This window comes from Piliocolobus tephrosceles, chromosome 6 (assembly GCF_002776525.5).
Source record: "Piliocolobus tephrosceles isolate RC106 chromosome 6, ASM277652v3, whole genome shotgun sequence".
In the NCBI taxonomy this organism is placed as follows: Eukaryota; Metazoa; Chordata; class Mammalia; order Primates; family Cercopithecidae; genus Piliocolobus; species Piliocolobus tephrosceles.
Genome location: NC_045439.1, coordinates 129744899 through 129764916, shown reverse-complemented (window position 1 = coordinate 129764916; position 20018 = coordinate 129744899). Strand labels below are relative to the sequence as shown.

The 20018-nt window shown below is 42.1% G+C and overlaps 1 protein-coding gene across 4 annotated transcripts in view; it reads left to right on the top strand.

Annotated features, from left to right (window-relative positions):
* Positions 1–20018, top strand: part of IGF1R (insulin like growth factor 1 receptor) — a 316842-nt gene that overhangs the window by 203815 nt on the left and 93009 nt on the right. The window contains exon 1 of one of the 4 annotated variants that reach the window (XM_023220872.1): positions 13642–13659. The exons of the other annotated variants lie outside the window; for them this stretch is intronic. The gene's annotated coding sequence lies outside the window, so the exon portion shown is untranslated. Of the gene's footprint in view, positions 1–13641; positions 13660–20018 lie in introns of those variants that run through there. 4 annotated transcript variants of the gene reach the window in all.

Sequence of the window (20018 nt, the reverse complement as noted above, 5' to 3'; positions counted from 1 at the left end):
GCCCTCCCCCACAAGGAATAGTTTTCCAGACTGGTGGAATTGATGGAATTAATGCATATCATGGGTATTATTGGTGGAATATGTTTAACCTTTGTTTCATGATTTGAGAGGAATGGTTCTTGTGTATCATGTGGTGACAGCAGGTTAAGGAGAGTGCCAGAGCTGGGGCAGAGTTCTGCCTCAGGGCCACGAAGTTCTGGGCGTCATGACAGTCTTATGAAGTTACAAAACTGGATAAGTGATTGAAGGCAGAAAGACACTATAATGAAGTGTGCTCCAGTGATGTGTGCTCCGGCTTCTCTCCCTTACTCATCTGGGTCAGGTGCTTTTGCCACAGTGAGCCTGGGTGTCCCCTGCCTGAGATGGGAACAGTGATACCAATGTGAGGTTGTAGGACTCAATGAAGTGCCTTAGGGATTTTGCCTGGCACTCCGCTGGGCTCATGAGGTGCCTAGGGTTGAGACTTTCCCTTCTCTGTCTGGTAAATCATCTCCCCCATTCTTCTGTGGCACTTCATGTGAGCCTCGTAATTTACTCAGGGTGGCTGGGTGAACTCATCTTTTGCTGGGTTTCTGCGTCACCTGCTCCTTTCTGCCCAGGTCAGCCTGTTCATTTTTTCCACGCCAACAGCCTCTAAGTGCCAATAAGTCACGTCTGAACAACCAAAGCATGTTTCCCTGCGGGAGAATGCCAGGGCAGGTGGGTCTGGGAGCCAAGTGGATTTCTCCTGTTCAGATAAGTTGGGGGAATAGAAGAGCCCTGTGACTTGAGACAAGCTTTGAGTGACACCCAGTGAATCTCCCACCACTACTTTAATCCCCACCCCAGTGTTCTGGTTCCCTCTTTCCTGCATGAGACAGTACAAGTACCTGGCCTGACTTTGATTTCTACTCGATCTGACTTTAGCCTGCCTTGGCCTTTGTTCCCCTCTCACTCCCTCCACCTCCCCCGCAACACGTATGGAGTACCTTACCCTGCCTTCCTAGTTCTGGAATGGCTACCCCTGTGCCAGGCCACCCCATTTTCTAGAACCAACTTCATACAGCCTCTGTGCATCCCACTGTACTATTTCCTTGTCTGTTTTTCCTGTCAATCTTGTCTTCCGCACTAACGGGACACTGATACTGTCTGATGATGTGTTCTCCCACAGTCATCTTTTCCTCCCTTGGTTGGGGTGGAGAGCTTCCCCCCATGAAAGTGAGGGCAGTCTCATTTAATGGCACCATGGGCTGCGGAACCAGGCAGGCCTGTGTGTCTGACTCCACTTAAGCACTCTCAGCACAGCGTGGGCACCTCGGACCCAGACAAGATGCCCCAAGCCTGTCTTTCTGGAGAAGGAAGTAGTAATACCTTTTCCTTGAGGGAGTTGTGAGGATTAACTGTGCCTGACCCTGAATTTGTGCCTTGCAGGTACTCAGGAAGTGAGTTATTATAAGCAATGCTTTTTATCATCCATAGGTAGAGATGTTATCTACACTATAGGACTGCAGAGAGAATTATGGAGAATTATGCAAAATCACTAGGACTTGATTAATATTTGTTTACCTTTCCCCCACATGGATAGATGCCCTTTATTATACTTTTGTACCCCTACTTGGCAAGCCCTCGACAAATATTGATTCAACAAAAAATTAGCTCTTTATATGTATACACTTAGAACCTGTTGCTTTGTCAGTAGTGGTTTTTATGAAAATGAATGCTTATAGGTCAGACTTCTGGAAACCCTAATCTGAGGGAATTGCGCCAAATAGAAAAGTGAGCCCCTTAAAGGCAGTTGTCTGACCAGTACTTGGGGCACAACAGGTTCTTGCTAAATCACTATGTGTTTTTAAATTAGTGGAGTTATTACGTTGGAATTCTGAATAGCAAGAAAAATAATTGAAGTGCTGCCAGCTTCTTGATGCTGGTGCAACTGGTCAGTTTGCAGAAGCAGGCCAGTTCTTGGAGCAGAGTGGCCATAAAGGCTACAACATGGTGGCCAAAGCATGAAGCTGCTGTATAGTGGCAAGGTCACAGTGATTTCCCCGCGGCCACTGTTTAGAGGGAGACAGGATGTGCTGAGCTGTGCCTGCTTGTGTAGAAGGGGCCTTCTCCAAGTCTGAGTAGCCTTAAGCCATTAGGACTGCTGAGTCTTTCTCCACAAAAATATGTGGGAGGCCTGCAAGGCACGTGCTCAACTAAGCTCTGGGGCTACAAAGATCCAGCGCCATGCCCCTCCTTGGAGGCCCTCATTGTAGACGAGGACCATCATAGCCTTCCTGATTAAAGCAGGAATTGTCCAATCAGGCTATATGACAGGCATGGTCCATAGTCTTCACTAGGGGAGCTTTTCTGACTATACATCTATAGCCCTGTGACTTGAGCCAGTCTCACTTAATTTCCCCTAAGCCTTGGTTTTCTCCTCCTGGTAGCAGAGAAGACTATCAGAGTGAGGGGCAGATGCAATAGCATATGTAAAATGCTTAGCGTTGGGCCTGGCATTTAACTGCAATAAATGTTAGCTCATATTTTACTATGACATAGATGCTGTATGCCTTTTGCTGAGTATTAAAGATATTGAACTGTAGCATGCATACTTGCATGAATCAGTCTGCTGAGTTATTTTAAGTTTGCATTTGAAAATAAAGGGTGGATTGCTATCCAAATATAAAGAATTGGAACCAGACTCTAAAAGGATGTTTGCTGTTCTTTAGCAAAATACCATTCTTCTTAAGTTTCATTCAATCATTCCACAAAAATTTAAGCATCTGTTTGGTCCCAGGCAGGCACTGTGCTTGTAATGGGTGTGCAATAGCAAACAGAACACTTGCTTTCTGCTCACACAGAGCTGACTGTTGGGCAGATAATTTTGACAATTAAGACATATAAATGTGATGAAGGGGAAACTCTTTGGTACTACCTGCTATATGTTTTAATATTTAAATATTGACTTAGGGAGGTCTTTCCATCTAAAAGTAATGATTTGCCCTTTCTCCTGCAAATGACCCCTTTCTCTGTAGGCAACAGGAACCATCTTTTTAAGTTTTGGGTGAGAGGTTCTGTTTTTAAGGAAGAAAGATATTTTACAATCGAATGTACGACTGAGATACTGCTTAGGAGAGAGAATGTTTATTGGGTTTGTGCCTTGGAAGTTGCTTAGGGGAAAGACTTGTGTGCAGTTGGAAAGGTGATGCTTTAAAGCAGCTTCTATAAAGTGACCCCATAATTAAACTATTTTGTGCACATCTTTATTTTTTAATTTTTTTAAAAACTGAGACAGAGTCTCACTCTGTCGCCCAGGCTGGAGTGCAGTGGTGCGATCTCAGCTCATTGCAACCTCTACCCGCTAGGTTCAAGCAATTCTCCTGCCTCAGCTTCCTGAGTAGCTGGGATTACAGGCATGTGCCACCACATCTGGCTAATTTCTGTATTTTTAGTAGAGACAGGGTTTTGCCATGTTGGCCAGGCTGGTCTTGAACTCCTGACTTCAAATGATCCACCCACCTCGGCTTCCCAAAGTGCTGGGATTATAGGCGTGAGCCACCACACCCAGCCTACATCTTTAAAAATAAATGTAAAACACCCAAAGCTCACAGTTCCATTCTTCCATTTAGTCCAGCACCATTCAGTCGAAGTTTCCACCATGATGGACTGTTCTATGGCTACCCTTTCCAACACAGGAGCCACTAGCCACATGTGGCTATGGAGCACTTGAAATGTGGCTAGTGCTACTGAGGAACTGGATTTTGGATTTTTTTTTAAGTTGTAATTTAAATTCGAATAGCCACATGTGGCTAATGGCTACTGGACATCACAGATCTAAACACAGGATTAACTGACAAAATTCTTTCCTGTTAAAAATATATGTTTATTTTGATAAGGATAACTGAGACCTGCACGTTTAATTTTTCCTGTCATATTTAGGGCTCATAAAGGGGGTGGTATGCACATTTTAAAAAATGCAACACAACCAATTATAGCAGCTGTTCTAATTGTACACATTTCCTGGAGCTGTTGGTGTTGATTATTGGCAAATGCTAAGTACTTGTAATGATCTAAGACTATGAGACAAGCAAATCATCTTCTGTAACTGAGTATCAGTGGATTCAAGCGTTAAGGAAAATGATTGACAGAAAACAACCAAGAAAGTCTTTTTTTTTTTTTTTTTTTGAGACGGAGTCTCGCTCTGTCGCCCAGGCTGGAGCACAGTGGCACGATCTCAGCTCACTGCAAGCTCTGCCTCCTGGATTTACGCCATTCTCCTGCCTCAGCCTCCTGAGTAGCTGGGACTACAGTTGCCCGTCACCACGTCCGGCTAATTTTTTTGTATTTTTTAGTAGAGACGGGGTTTCACCATCTTAGCCAGGATGGTCTCGATCTCCTGACCTTGTGATCTGCCCGCCTCGGCCTCCCAAAGTGCTGGGATTACAGGCGTGAGCCACCGCGCGCAGCCCAAGAAAGTCTTAATGGTTCTGTCAATCAAGTGACTGTCATTTCATGGCTATTGAAAAGCTTTTGTGGCTATGAAAATAAACTGCATTTTAAAAATTTTGAAACAAAATTGAAACACTCATTTGAGTTTAAAATTTTAGTTGAGTTGATTTTTATTTCTTCTTTTGGTTCATTTGTAGTTTTCCCCCCTGCTTCGTTGTTTCCTCAGATTTGGAGAATAAATAAAGCCTGGCTGGTCAGTTTCAGTTTTATTTAAATTCATTTTGTCTTCATTCCTTTTAATCTAGCACAGTCCTGTGATGTATTGAGATCACAGTGCTCTGGGAAAACATTGAAATATAAAAACATTTTCCTGAAAACATTTCCAGTTATATTTAATTTTCCTTCTTGAATAGAAAAATATTTCCAACTTAATCCTCCCTCTCCTCTCTTGAAATGAATTGCATGCTTTAGAAATAACATCAATCCACCCAAGTACACAAGGACAATCTCAGCCATTTAGTGGAGATATAAAGGCTCAGAGAACTCGGCTTTGGAGGCACAGACTCAACCTTTCAGGATGCTAATAAATGTGGACAAGGTCTCGCCTGGGCTTCCTCCTCCATTGTGCAGCACAGCACTCCGTGGCCAGGGTTTGCCGGGAGAAATCTCATCATCATCCTTATCAGCCACCCCACTTTTATTTTTTAGCAGCCAAACTTCCTCTTTCCAAATTTCGTGTGACATCTGGGACCAGCTATGCTTGAAGGAGTCTGAACATGCCACAGAGTGGCTCACTGTTTTAAGGGAGGAAGTCCAGTAAGCCTTCCTCAGTGGCAGAATTCTACTTTCAGTCTACCCTTTGATTCTGTTGTGGTTGTTCCTTAGAACTTTATTCTGCTCATTAGGAAGCCCAACCTCTGGGGAAGGTTTAGCCTCTCTTTTAAGCAAGAAGTAAAATGTCATAATGGAGGGGAAAAAAAAAAAAAAAAGTCCAACTAGAAACACATCCAGTTTGAGCTCCACTGGGCTATCATTCCAGTTACAAAGCCCATGTATATTGAGATCGGTGTAAAAATTCATCATGTCCACCTGCATAATAATGAGTAGTGTGTTGAAAGCACATTTCATTTAGTTTTGCAACAGCCGATGAGGTAGATTCTACCAACATTGTTTTACTGAAGAACAAATGGAAGCCTGGAAGAACAAATTGTCTACCTCGCATACTTCGTAGGTGGTAAACACAGGATTTGAACTAAGACATACTTGATTTTAAAGTGTTTGCTTTTCCTTTGCACTACTGCATCTACGATCTTTGCACTGAGACACTCAAGAATATTTGGTGTTGCATGTTTTTGCCCTGAGAAAGCGCATTAAAATGAAACTTTCCAGTTTGTAAGCTTTGCCCTCAAGAAGGGAAAGAACTTGCAAGGTTTCTAAAACAAAAAATGAAAAGTAACTTTATTGTATCTGGGTTTTCTGATTAAATAGTGGTTTTTGTGAGCTTGTGAGTTTCTCATTGTCCAGATAGCCAGGATTTTTCCTTTTAATAAATGTCACTTTTAAAAACAAACATCACATTCTTAAATACATGATTAACTGTATAGCTTGATTTTGTTTTAAGATGTCCCAACCTAAACAAACATCACATTCTTAAATGCATGATTAAGTATATAGATTAATTCAGTTATAAGATATCCTAGCCTAAATATAAGAAGGTATATGTGTTAGAATTAATTTCTTCCATAAAGAGAAAGAAATTCAGGAATTGTGGTTCTGTTGGTCTTCTGTATTGTATATTTTTGTGCAGGCAGAGCAGCATGCCTTGGTTCTTGGTTTCATGACTACTTGAAGTTTTTTCTTTTGAGATGGAATCTCACTTCTGTCACCCAGGCTGGAGTGCAGTGGCTCAATTTCGGCTCACTGCAACCTTCACCTCCCGGGTTCAAGCGATTCTCCTGCCTCAGCCTCCCGAGAAGCTGGAATTACAGGCATGTGCCATCACACCCGGCTAATTTTTGTATTTTTGGTAGAGACGGGGTTTTGTCATGTTGGCCAGGCTGGAGTTTCTTGAAGTATTGACTAATCCTTGACTCTTAACTATATGATCAAAGACTTTTGAAATGGTACACCGTTTCTGAACACTTAGGCCAATTTCAGTTGCTTATATCCAAAAATAAGTCAGACCATCCTGGTAGAAATTTGGATCTTGAGTATCTCAGATTCTTAGTAGATTTTGAACTCCGTGAGAGCAGGAGCCAGGCCTCTCACAGCAAGTCTCTCCAATATGCTCAATAAATATTTGTCAAATCAAGCAATGACCAGATGATGAAATACATTAAAGCCTTAGGGAGAACTGAGACTACTGCACCAGTTTTTGTGTACTATCATGCTGGAAATCTTTCCAACATACATTCTGTACTTCTTTGCTTCTTATTCCAGTGAATATAATTTAATCATTTCTGGCCAACTTGAGGACATCAGCGAGCATAAATTGTTGTATTATGCATAATATAGTGATATCCTCAAGGCCGAGTGGGAGGCAGTTTGCCCTCTGCTGAAGGTTTCTTGTGCTTATTGTGTTCTTATGGTTTGGTTTTATCATTTTTATGTCTCCATTTCTGTTTAATAGACTTATTTCAGTAAGAAGAGAAAGCTGTCTCCATCAGCACCTCTGTAGGTGATTATTTGCCGCTTCCTTTTTGCTGTGAGTGCTTTGAAAACAGATTTCTAAGCTTGTTAGAATTATGTGTTTAGAGTAAATAGGCAGTAAGTGAAACCAAGCTTCTTCCTGGTGCTTGACTACCCCAGAAATGTGTATTTGCTGAATAGCTGAGTTCTGGAAAGGTGTGTGAGAAATTTATTCCTTTGCATGATTTTTTTTTTATTTCCCTCCCTCCCTCCATCTATGTCTCTTGTCTTTCTCTGAACATCTCTCCATCTCAGTCTGTCTCTCTTATGATAGTTGCTAGAATAATTTAAAGGAATGTAACTCATTTACCCACATCTAAGCCCAACTCAAGTAGTGAAAAAACAAATCTTCCAAATGAATGCACTTTCCCCTTGATGTGCTATATACAAGCCCTTGGCACACCTAGTTCAATGACATAGTATTTTAGAAGGTCCTCCTTATACCTTGCTGTCAGATAAATATACATGCAGGGACATTCCGAAGAAGTTTGTTATAGGTCTTCTCCCCTCCTGCTATTAGCTCTGCCCTCCTAGTCTTTCTCTTTCACCATGTCCACCCTAGTAGGGAGGACCCTTATCATACCCTCTGCATGCAGCACTTGTGCTCCTTAGTGTTCAGAACCCCAGCCTCCATGGCCTCTCTTGCAGTTCTCAGGTTAGGCCCTGCTTCTAGGGGACATTAGCTTTCCACCCTCCACTACATACTTCTTAGTTGCTGCAACCTTTGCAAGCAAAACTTGTTTTGATTTGGGAGACAGCATGGTCTGATAGAGCCTAGATCCTGGGGTGAAGACATTCTGAGTTTGCATCCCATTTTTACCACCTCCCAGCCTCTGATGTTGGACAAGTCAGCAAGTCTTTGCACCTTAGTCTGCTTTCTGTAAAAAGGAGCTTATGGGGATGTAAACAGAGAAGCCTAGCACGGCTCCTGGTACAAAGCGTGGACTAAATCCATGGCACACTCACTCCTTTCCTTTCAGTAATACTGCCTAAATAGGGCACATGTACCTAAAAGGATTTTGTATGTTCCTTGACAGCAGAATTCTCATCTTCTATTGCATATCCCATAATGCTGGGAACAGCAAAATAAAAATGGTAGCTTTTCGCATTCACTTTTGGCCTCAATTTTTTGTTATTCCCTAATGAGGACCATTTCATTTGGGGCTGGTCTCTGGAAAAAAGTAGATCAAGCTTTTCAGATGAGATTTCGGTGAAACCCTAACTCTTTTTATTGCCTTCACTACCACATAGTGGTGGATCAGGAAACTGTAGGGCTTGTGATGCTGGGAAATTGCTGCTAATGCAATAAAGATTTTTGCTGTTGAAAGAATTTGATCTGTTTTATGTATAACATGCAAAGAGCAGAAGCATATATTATCTGTAGCAGATGATAGAGCAGGGTATATGGGCAAGTTAGAAAAACACAGTTCTCACTACATTTAAAGAAAAAGGACAAGGAGTTGTCACAAGGATCCAGGAGAGTCGCACACAATTTTGTGCTGCATTTTGTTGACTATTCCTCTTTGCATCCTTCAACCATCTTACTGCCCCACTTTCACCCCACTGGAAGACAAATCTAAGATAAATTAAATGCTAGGCAATATGTCAGAATGGAAAGGGCCCTCAACTTGGGATGCCCAGCTCTCTACCAGCTTGAATAAACTCCAGCAACAGTATTTCTTTAGGAATCATCTGTAAAAAGTAGAGGTTTGTCATATCTCTATAATAGGGATTCACCTTACTTATTAAACTATCAATGACATCATCTTGAAGTGCACGACTTCTAGTAACTCTGGTTCAAGTGCAAGGAATGCAAAGTTAAGTGTATCATTGGGGTGGGATTTTTGAGTTTGTCAGTCATTTATTGATTTGCATGTATCCTTATAGTGCAAAGGTCTTTTTCTCAGTTTAGTTGATGATCATGCTGTAAGCTGTTTTCTTTTGCTTTATCAACTTTTAAAAACGTTGATTAACTTTTAAATTTGAAATAATTTCAGACTTGCATAAAAGGTTACAAAGAGTACCAGGAGTTCTGGAACACCCTCCATCCAGTTTCCACAGATGTTAACATCTTACATAACCATAATAGCAGTTACCAAAACCATGGAGTTAACACTTACACAGTGCTGTTAATCTCCAGACTGAATTCGGATTTCATGATTTTCCCACTGATCTCCTTTTTTTTGTTCCAGATCCAAGAGACGATCCTACCTGGCATTTATTGTGTTCAGTTTTTCTAATTCTGGGATGTTTTCCTGGGTTTTCTTTTTCTTTTTTTTTTTTTTTTTGTTTTGTTTTGTTTTTGAGACGTAGTTTTGCTCTTGTTGCCCAGGCTGGAGTGAAATGGCCTAATCTCAGCTCACCGCAACCTCTACCTCCTGGGTTCAAGCGATTCTCCTGCCTCAGCCTCCCAAGTAGCTGGGATTACATGCATGCGCCACCATGCCTGGCTAATTTTGTATTTTTAGTAGAGACGGGGTTTATCCATGTTGGTCAGGCTGGTCTCGAACTCCCAACCTCAGGTGATCCGCCCACCTCGGCCTCCCAAAGTGCTGGGATTACAGGCGTGAGTCACTACACCCGGCCTTCCTGGGTTTTCTTTAGTCATTCACCATGTTCACACTTTTGGAGAACATGGGGCCAGTTGTTTTGTAGAATATCTTTCTGTTCGAGTTTGTGGACGTTTCCTCCTGATTAAATTTGGGGGGTACATTTTTAACTTGGAGATCACAGAGGTGCTGCTGTTTGTGTCTTTGTGCATCCTGTCAGGATGATACATGATGTTTCCTTTCTGGTGCTGTTAACTTTGATCCCTTAGGTAAGGTGGTCTCTGTGGGTTCCTCCATTATCATTACCATTTTTCCCTTTGTAATTAGGAAGAAACTTTTAGAGGTAGATACTTGAGACTATCTAAACATTCTGTTCCTCATTATTCTTTCACCCACTAATTTTAACATCCATTACTGTGATGTTTGCCAAATGGTGGTTTTCTATTTCTGTTTTCTACACTTAGTAATTGGATTCTACTCTCAGGATTTTATGTATTTTTTAACAATGAGGGACATAAACTTTTTAACTAGCAGTAGCAATTCCACTTTTATTGGGGGGACAATTCCTAGTCACATGAAGAAGAAAATATGCAGAAGCTTAAGAAATCCCAAATATGAATGTTATTTGAAATGTTCTTGCCATTTTTCCCTACAAAGGAGGTGAAGAAGATGACAAGAGATGTTAATTGCCAAAATAGTCTAATTAGTTTTGGTCCTGGCTGCAAATCTCTCTTGCTTTTGAGTACTCGAGATTGCTATTAGGGAACTGACTCTGAAGCACAACCCAAATGCGTTAGATGGGTTGGGAAGGTTTACATCAACACCATGCATTTAATTTATCATACGACATTTTATTTCTGAGTTTTTAAAGCTATAATTAAAAGAAGTGTTCAAAGTGTTGCTTTCCTCTTTTAGAATAAATGTGGCTGGGTTTGGTGGCTCATGCCTGTTATCTCAGCACTTTGGGAGGCCATAGACTAGAGGATTGCTTGAGCCAGGAGTTGGGGACCAGCTTGGGCAACATAGGGAAACCACATCTCTACCAAAAAAAAAAATTAGCCTGTCATGGTAGCATGTACCTGTGGTCCCACTTACTTGGAAGGCTGAGATGGGAGGATCACCTGAGCTCAGGAGGTCAAGGCTGCAGTGAGCTGTGATCGTGCCCATGCCCTCCAGCCTGGACAACAGAGCAAGACAGTGTCTCAAATAAACAGGCTAACATTACCAACATGGCAAACAAGTTGGAGGAGGCCCCCTATTTAATTAAATTTCAGCAGTCCCAAATCTAACTGGTATGAAGAAATCATTATTCAGAATTTTCCATCACTGAAATACTAAAATCACTTGTTTGAGACATCTTGGTCTGTCACTGGAGTGCAGTGTTGCTTTCATAGCTCACTGTAGCCTCGATCTCCCAGGCTTAAGTTAGGCTCCCACCTCAGCGTCCTTAGTAACTGCCACTATAGGCGTGTGAAACCATGCTCAGCTAATTTTTTATTTTTCATCGAGATGGGGTCTTACTGTGTTGCCCAGGTTCCTCTTGAACTCCTGGGCTTAAGCTGTCTTCTCCAATTGGCCTCCCAAAGTGCTGTGATTACAGGTGGGGAGCCATAGCACTCAGCCTAAAAATAACTCTTTATCCAAAAGTTTTGAAAAATTGTCTGTTGTATTTTTTGATTTGTATCTATGTGGTCTTTTCTATTATTTTTAAAATAAAAGAGATTTATACTCCTCAAGTAACATTTTATCAAATTTCATGCTTCTGTTTGATGAAACTGAATGGCTAAATTTTTTAAATATTCTGCAATCCACCCTAGTTTGTAATTATATTATGGCCCTCAGACAACAGCATGCAAGCTATACTAAGCTTCCTATGGCCCTTGTTTTTTCTCCCTGACATTTGTAACTCATCCCAAATTAAATTTTAGGAGTCTGAAATGTAGCTGTTATATTTGGGAGATGTGGAGAAAAGAATCTTAGGCATCTCAGTAGGATAGGCTATCGGAGCACACATGCTTGCTGGACCAAAGGAGGACAAAATGATTCTGAGTCAGTTTGTATACTAACTATATACTACATAGCTTTTAAAGGTGAGACTAACACAGAATTCACAATAGCATGCACTAAGAGTTATTTTGTGTTTGCAATTTCCAGATGAATGTTTTAAAGTTGGCTGCAGAATAGAGCGAGATAGGTAAAATCTATTTGAGTATTACTTATAGACCCCAAAGGATATCCCAAAGGATATGTTAGACTAATTCCAAAAATATCCTATAAGTCATTGCAGGTACAGGCGTGGATCTGGGCGTGAATCTGGGTTTGGAAACGCAGTCTGGAGCCCTGGCTGGGCTCCTACAGCAGCCAAGGAGAGGCTAGCTGGAGGCGGGGCTCGGCGTGCATGGCGGCCACGTGACTGTGCCCGGTCACGCCCACCGCCCCTCACGTGGTCCCAGGCCACGCTGGGCTTCCGGATGTGCTGAAGTGGATGGAAAAGGGAGTGGGGCCCGGGCGTGGCTTTGTGGTTTGGGAAGACATGAACTTCTTGGGGGTTTTTTCGCCTTTTAATTCTTTAATTTTGATATCAGGAAATACATAAAGGGTTGTTCATTTCTCCTTGACCACGTGGTCCAACCCCAATTTCCCTAGCACAACGCGGTTTTTGGTCACTGGTGGATTCGTCTCACGGCACCAGTCATGCTGCCTCCCTGGGAAGGGGAGGGCTCAGGATTCCCGTGGTCCACGATCCATTTTGTGTTGGAAGGAAATCATTTTGAACTATCTCAATACACACCCTAGTGTATCTTTAAACGTAATTGAGTGTTGATGGAAAATCTGCCGTCTGAGAACCGTAAGAAAAGGGCGCTCCCACCTCCCGCTCTGGGGCAGCCACTTGCCTGGCAAGCGGGGGGAGGCTCCCAGAGTAGATAAAACTTGCCCGTTACCGGAATGGGTTGGTAATGCACATATGCACGGGGCACAATTTAAAATGAAAGTAAAAGATGCAAATATGTTTGCAAAAGAAAAATTAACATAGGATATGTGCAGGCGTTCTCAGTTGAACTCGGTCTTACTGTTCTGCGCGACCCCCCCATGACTCAGAGCCCAAATCTCAGCGGAACAGCCCGGGACGCTCGTCCACAGGAAGACGCCTCTGTCTCTGTCCCCCGCTGCCACCCCACAGACGCACGTACTCTCTTCACTTCCGTGTACCCAGTAAATGCAGATCCTGATTTAAATCTGCAGCACGCTGCTTTCTTCCCATTTCGTGTGGGAAGCTTCAGGTTCTCTTCGGTTTATTTTCTCATCACCTTTATTAAAATGCAGTAAAACAAGGAGTATATTAATGCGGGTCCCCACAAATAGAGGGAATTTATTGAAAAGAAGAATGGCTTGAAAGATTCAACTTAATCTTAAAAATCAGAAACAGACTCTTGTTATTAATAGCGTTAGAAACGAAAATCTAACTTCTGATAAATTATTTCAGAGGAGTGGTTCAAACGTGTAGTAGATAGCTCTGCCTGGTCATCAATTATAGTGATGTCCTTGCATCAGCTCCAGAAAATCAGAATATTCATGAGCTTTCCAGTCTGACTCAGACCTTCAGGAGCCATGAAATTTTCCTGTTTGGATGAGAGGAAGCGCTGGCGGTCGTTTCAGCAGCTTAATGAAACCAGAAATAGATAAGCACGATCGAGGGGTGATGTCCACTTGTTTGCTCCCATCATGTTGTTTTTAATGTGTGAAAGTGAAAGTTTTAAAAATCATGCTAAATGTGTGATCCTTTTTAGAATTCACTGGGTTCGGTTCGTGGAGGAAGTGTTTTTGTTTTTTGTGAATTTGTTTAAACAAATGACTGAGGCTTTGTTTTCCACTCTGTCTGGCCAAGCACCATTGCTACACTTTTTTAAATTCATGACATCCTGAGCAGTGAGGCTGTTCTTCAGCCCGCCTCTCCTTTTGTGACTGGAAGACAAGGAGGCAGACACCAATGGCGCCTCTCACAATGGAGGTTTGTTTATTTTTTTAAATTTAATGGAGGGATTGTAGATGGTGTAAAACTTCCTTGTGCCAGGAGAGAAAGGGAAAGAAAGAGAGAGAGAGAGAAATAACCCATTCTAAACAACTTTAGGAATAGATGATCCATAGGCATCAACTTTGCACAGCAACAAAAGCCGCTTTCTGTTCCTCATTCTGTGACGTTTTAAAACAAATTGGGTTTGTTTAATTAAAGTATTTCTTAAAGGCAAAAAAGCACTGAGCTAATTTTTAAGAATTTTAAGTTATATATTATGAGTAGTGATTTATAATTTTCTGTTGAAACATATAAATTTGAGAAGCCCCACCCCTACCATCTCCCAGTCTTGGGTCCCCATGGCTCCTTTGCCTATTTTTAAAGTCACTACTTGCACACTCCTGCCTTGCACATGCCTTGCCATTGTGTGGGCCTCTTGGCTAGAAGTGTTCTTGTTCTCCTGATAGGCATCTTTTATGACATGAATCCTTACCACGAATCATTATCTGTGTATATATCTCCTGCATCTGACCGCGCCTTGGGTATGTCTCTTAGCCCTCACAATTGCCTGGCATGCCTTACAAACGGGTAGACCAGGTGTTAAATGAACAAATATTTAACTAATAAGAGCTTAAAAGCTTTTTGACTTTATATATTTTTAAAGCCATTGTGATTAAACACTATGTTTGATGTGGTACTAATTCTGTGCTTTATCAACTTGTGTGAATTGTGGCATTTTTAAAGTAGGAATAATTGAGAAATATTTTGAAGTTAGGTTAAAATATTTTGAAGCAGTAAAGTTTCCACTTTTTAAAATAGCCAAATCCAGGCCAGGCTCAGTGGGTCGTGTCTCTAATGTCAGCACTTTGGGAGGCCACGGCGGGCAGATGACTTGAGGTAGGGAGTTCAAGACTAACCTGGCCAATGTGGCGAAACCCCGTCTCTACTAAAAATACAAAAATTAGCTGGTCGTGGTGGCACCTGCCTGTAATCCCAGCTACTTAGAGAAGTGTTTGAACCCAGGAGATGGGGGTTGTAGTGAGTTGAGATTGCACCACTACACTCCAGCTGGTGCAAAAGAATGAGTGAAACTCTGTCTCAAAAAAACAAAAACAAAAAACAGCATGGTGGTGCACACCTGTAGTCCTGGCTGCTCGGAAGGCTGAGATGGAGGCCAGGCCTCAGTGAGCCGTGATGGCACCACTGCACTCCAGCCTGGGCAACAGAGTACGAACCAGTCTCCAAAAAAAAAAAAAAAAGCCAAATCTATTGTGTTTTTTTTTTTTTTCTTTTTCTCTCTCTCTTTTTTTTTTTTTTTTTTTTTTTTGGTCCTTTAGAATGGCCCTGGCAGATCTTTAAGGCATAGAAATGAGCTTTATGCAAGCTCCTGGCAATCAGTACATGAGTTCTGTTTTCTTGGCAAGATACAGCCTCTTAGACCCTCGGTCCGGGGAAATAATGCTGATTCCTTACTATGAGTTAACAAGAATTACGCTAGAAAACTCTGACACGTACAGGTGCACTGTAGCCTGTTGGTTAGAAGCATTGACCGTGGAGTCAGGTCGCCCAAGTTGGAATTCCAACTCTGTCTTCTTCAAGCTGTGTGACTCTGGGAAGCTACACACTCTATCTCTTTGTGCCTCAGGCTCTGGTTCTGAAGATGGGAACAGCAAGCCCTCCCTCTTTGGCTTGTCGCACAGATTAAATCTGACAGTGTATGCCAAGCGCTTAGCACATGTAGCAATGAGTGCCCCATAAATGTTCAGTACCTTCCTCCTACTACTAAACATTCATTGTTCCCTTCCCTGCTAGTACCTTTAGCTTTTACTCATCTCACACCCTTGAGAGAGAATTATTTTCATTAACAAGTTTTTAGTCTGCCCAGAAGCAAGTGTTACCTATAAGAGAGCTGGGCTTATGCATAGGTTAAATTATTTCTTTGGGTTACTCCTGGGGAAACCTGCAAAGAAATGAAGCCAGAGGGCTCTGGTTCATTTTATTCCTCATCTCCTAAAAGAGGTTTCTCAGATTTTTATCCTTTTTTTTTTCTTTTTCGAGGAAAGGGCAAGGAAATATTTTTTCGTATTATTCTTGTTATCATCTATTTATTTAATAACAATTGACTATTGAAACATAGGAAAGTACTTATCTGCCAGGAAACTCCCTTCTGTTATTGGACTTCCTTGCTTTCCATTTATATGTTGCCTAATTCCAAAGAGATTTTGAGACAGCTTTCAATTTAAAACAAAACAAAAACAAAAAACAACAAAACAAAACACCGCATGCCACATGGATAACACAGGACCTGTATGGTCAAATTGGCAACGACCATGTCACATGAGAAGGAAGATTATTCTTCCTGGAATCTGGCTCTCTTGAGATTCTTTTTCTTTTCTTTCTTTTCTTTTTTTTTTTTTTTTTTTGAGACGGAGTTTCATTCTTGTTTTCCAGGCTGGAGTGCAGTGGCCTGATCTCCGGCTCACCACAACCTCCGCCTCCCGGGTTCAAGCAATTCTCCTGCCTTAGCCTCCCAAGTAGCTGGGATTACAGGCATATGCCACCACACCCGGCTAATTTTGTATTTTTAGTAGAGATGGGGTTTCTCCACGTTGGTCAGGCTGGTCTTGAACTCCCAACCTCAGGTGATCCGCCTGCCTTGGCCTCCCAAAGTGCTGGGATTACAGGCGTGAGCCACCACGCCCAGCTTCCCTTGAGATTCTTATAAGCCAAGGCAAAAGAAGAGACACCCTAAAGTCTGTATGTGCACACCTGCCTCCCGCTCATTTTATATACAATTCAAGGGCTTTGCTTTTGGAAAGTTTGCCTGTGTAGTCGTCCAGGGCTAAATTAACACCTGTCTCTATCTTTGTGTAAGGCTCTCTGGGAGGAGCTGTGAGGCAAATAAAAATAAGGAATAGTGTCCTGCAAGGAGCTTACAATGTGTGCATTACAAGTATATACTGAGCATGGCCCTGGGAACACAATGAAAAAGCAGTATTCCTGCCCTAATGCAGTGTACACTAGTAGAAGAGAGAGAGAGAGAGGCAGTAAACCTAAAAATAAGTCTTTAAAAAACTGTGGTAAAATGCACATAACATAAAATTTACCATCTAACCATTTTTACATGTACAGTTCAGTGGCAGTAAGAACTTTCACATTGTTTTGCAGCCATTACCATCATTTATCTTCAGAACTCTTTTTAATCTCATGCAACTGAAGCTGTACCTGTTAAACAGTAACTCCTCATTCTCCTTTCCACCTAGTCCTCTAGCCAAAAACAAAAATAAGTCTTCGATCGTAAACGTGATCAGTGCTTTGAAGGAGATGGGAGGGATGCTATCATAAAATGATGGGGCTGCAGGAATGGCACCTACCCAGAGAGGGCAGTCAGGAGAAACCTCTTGGGAACGATGACATCCAGCAGGCAGGTCATTAAGGCATCTCTGAACGGGTCGAGAGTGCAGGGAGGCATAAGCCAGGCAGATGGAGCAGCATGTGTGAAGGCCCAGAGTCAGGAAATGGTCTGCTTCCTTCCAAGGAAAAGAAAACAGCCAGTATGATTGGAGCAGGGACTAGGAGAGAAAAGATGTGCATGTGTATGTGTGTTTGTGTACCTCCATCATGATTTAGTAATATCAGCGCCACTCTGTATTGAACCTGGAGTACAGACAGGCACAGCCACATCCCAAAGCTTAAGAGTGCCGGTACCAGGAAATTACAGAAATCTTTGCCGAATGGATGAATGAATGCATCTTCCTTGATACAGGGTCAGAGAGGGGAAATCTGAGAAAAACAGGTGGGCAATGTACTCCCGACATAACTGCCTTCCATTGCAGTGGCCTTGAGTGATGGAGCAAGGGTGAAGGAATGTTCCCATGGCACTGGCACCAGGATGATTTTTTGTGAAGCAGTGGGTCTTAGATAGTGGAGGTGCAGGAGGCGTGAGAACTGGGCAATCTGATGGCTACACCAGCCAGCTGGCTGTCCTTGCCACCTCCACGCCCAGGAGCTGGCCCAGGGCGCCTGTGCACAAAGCCAGTGCTCTTTTCAAACAGAAAACAGCCTGTGTATGTTCTTGCTTGTAACTCAGATGTCCAGCCCACTGATCCAGGAAGAGATTCCTTTGACCTGGGAAGTCATAATGACAGATATTTAGACCCAGCTCTCAAGCTAGCCTCCAAGTTGTTCCAGTGAACCCCTAACTTTGAGTAACCTGTGCTTGAACCAGAGAGCAGGAACTAGTTGCAGAACCTTGTTGAATAGAGTTATTTAGCATTGTCCATTTATTTGAGCATTTCAGGATGCCTATCCTAAAATTTGGTATCATCATGGTATTTACTCCTCACCCACCTCAATCTCAGCCCAGTAATTAATAACAAGGGACTTGCTTCTTCACCTCTTTCTTTATTGGTTGTAGGAAGTCTTTTCCTTACCACAGAGGAAGGAACTTCTGGATCCCTTTGCTACGCACAGAGAGTTTTCATCTAATCTGTGTATTAGTCCGTTTTCACACTGCTGATAAAGACATATCCAAGACTGGGCAATTTACAAAAGAAAGAAGTTTATTGGACTCACAGTTCCATGTGACTGGAGAGACCTCACAATCATGGTGGAAAGTGAAAGGTACATCTCACATGGCAGCAGCCAAGAGAAGAAGAGCTTGTGCAGGGAAACTTCCATTTTTAAAACCATCAGATCTTGTGAGACGTATTAACTAGTAACAGCAAGGGAAAAACCCACACCCATGATTCAGTTAGCTCCCACTGGGTCCCTCCCACAACACGTGGGAATTATAGGAGCTACAAGATGAGATTTGAGTGGGGACACAGAGCCAAACGATATCACTGTGTAAAGGTTGAATAAAGTTATTTAGGAGTACATTGCATTGGGAGTTTGTGTTTTGAAGAGCCAAATAAAGTCACTGGAAATCCCACCCTACCTCCCCTACCCCAGTAGGTACCTGCATCCTGTGAAGACCCTTCAAAATAGCATCTGAACTATACTGGGCCTTCAAATGATGTCTTAGGTAAACCCATGTCCAACCTGCACTAAATGAAGGTTATTTTCCAGCGAATGGATTTAAGAACAGTACTGAAAAACTAGAATTTGTAATATTTTTATTTGAGCAGTGGTGGTGAAATTTGAAATATTTTAGAATCTTGTCTTACGATATTTTTTTCTTCCTTTGCCATATAGTCCTCCCCTAGAAATTAAATCTCTGGATCCCTAGTATATGATCTAATCAGAGACATGGCTTGGGGTCTCCTCCTTTGCCCGCTTCCCAGCACATTATAGTCCACTGGGCACCTCCAAGGATGAGAGACCAGCAGGTCATATTGTGAGACTGGACATCTCTCCTACCCCATGTACACTTCAGCTGAGCAGGCAGAAATAGCAGAGTCAGGACTAGAAGTTCAGTCTCGGGATCAAATAATAACAGTAGCTAATGTCTAAAGAGTACCTAAGGTCCGCCAGGAGACATACTCAATATAGTTCCATGGTTTGCCATATTTCATCTTATACCAGTAGCACAGATGAAATTTGTCTTATGTGTATACTGAGGAAAACAAGTCCCTCTGATACACAGCAGCCAATAAATGACAAAGCTGGGATAGAAACTTACTTCAGTCTAACCTGAGAGTCCATGTTCTTGCATGGGCACAGCCTGCCCTCCCCATGCTCTGCTTCCTAAACAGAGGATGAACTTAAGCATCTTAAAATTTTAAACATTGACTTTCCCTAAATCCAATTAAAAAAAAAAAAAAAAAAAAAAAAAAGACAGACAGACATGACTTGGGCCCTTAAAAATGCAGCCAGGCTGGCATATAAATGGGCGTGGGCTGTTTTGAAATTTTTGCTTTAAATTTTGCCAGCATAGCTTCTGGACTGGTAGTTTTGTTTACTTTTTAATATAGTTTTGACACCGTTTATGTGCAGAGGAATGCTACCTCATGTCATCATGCCCTCCTCCCTGAAGGCAAGCCAAGGATATCAAGGGGCCACTTCAGGGGATGTGCACCCTGAAGGGTAAAGCTGCCTCAGTGGGAGGGGTTGGGGGTAAATGACGATGTTAGCAGCTGGTAAATTTTTTTAACATAGGATATCTCACAAGACTTACTGATGCATATTATACATAATAACCTGAAGCACATCAACATTTTCCACTTTTTCCTGTTCTTTCTGTATTTTCATTGATACTTTTTTCAAAAAAATCTCCAATAAGTTTAGGATCAGCTTCAAGATTTCTCTTCAGGTAAATCTACTTGTATTCTTGATGGCCATCCTAGTCCACTGTAAAGATATAAACAAGAAACCCCACATAAAGGAAGCAAGATCGCTGGCTGCTTTCTCTTGGT